Below are 324 nucleotides of genomic sequence, written 5' to 3'. Positions count from 1 at the left end.
CATAAACAGTCGTTTTAATCAGTCATCTCTATCAATTCCACTAATTTACCCTGAAGTCTTAATGACGACTATTATCAGCCATCTTTCATTACAAATTATATTCTTTCAAACACTAATAAAAAAAGCCTTCATTTAACTACCCCCAATGTATGAACAAAAGCAGTACACACGACTTGTTTTTGTTGTTAAAGTGCCTCTGTTTTTGCAAACGCTGCTTCATGCGCTTAATAATGGAATAAGCTCCCTTCAAGGTGGCGTCGAAAAGCTTGGCTATTTCTTGACATCCCTCAGTCTCCTCGTGGGAGGTCTTGCGAGAAATACGAG

This window comes from Penaeus monodon, chromosome 25, assembly GCF_015228065.2.
Source record: "Penaeus monodon isolate SGIC_2016 chromosome 25, NSTDA_Pmon_1, whole genome shotgun sequence".
NCBI classification, from domain to species: domain Eukaryota; kingdom Metazoa; phylum Arthropoda; class Malacostraca; order Decapoda; family Penaeidae; genus Penaeus; species Penaeus monodon.
The sequence above is the reverse complement of the archived record's forward strand: the minus strand, read 5'-3'. Positions refer to the sequence as shown.